The sequence below is a fragment of the Macrobrachium nipponense genome, chromosome 1 (genome assembly GCF_015104395.2).
Source record: "Macrobrachium nipponense isolate FS-2020 chromosome 1, ASM1510439v2, whole genome shotgun sequence".
NCBI lineage: Eukaryota > Metazoa > Arthropoda > Malacostraca > Decapoda > Palaemonidae > Macrobrachium > Macrobrachium nipponense.
This window is the reverse complement of record NC_087200.1, coordinates 207,333,115-207,333,717: the sequence shown is the minus strand read 5'-3', so window position 1 is coordinate 207,333,717 and position 603 is coordinate 207,333,115.

The window sequence follows — 603 nt, the reverse complement described above, 5'->3', positions numbered from 1 at the left end:
ATAACTAACTTCTTACCATTTTGTAGTTCTATTGTCTATTTCTTTTCTCTATGTGTCGAAAATTTAATATATTTTTTTATGAATCATCCTTAGAATATTTGTAACACGTGTAAGGACTCAAGGGGACGCAAATATAGAAATAAAATCCACTGGCTATTCACATGAGTAAATGCTCTGTTATACAAGCAAACAAACAAGCAGACATTCGTAAAGGGAGCAGAATCTCAAATGAAATGCAATTTGTATCTGTAAAGGCATAATACCGTCCCATAGTTTCCATATCAAACGAACCCCTGCATCCTGGGAACAGATTTCGTGGGATATGCATACAAACTCGAGCGAATCTTTCCCGAAAGTTGTGCTTGAAATATTTAGGGAGACATTTTTATGTTGTAACGAGACAGAATGGTTTTGGTTCTTAAGTTGAAGAGCCTGGTAAGAGTTAAAAGAAAGAGTATTGACGTAATGATATATATATATATATATATAATATATATATATATATATATATATATATATATATATATATGTATATATATATATATATATATATATATATATATATATATATATATATATATATATATATATATATATATATAT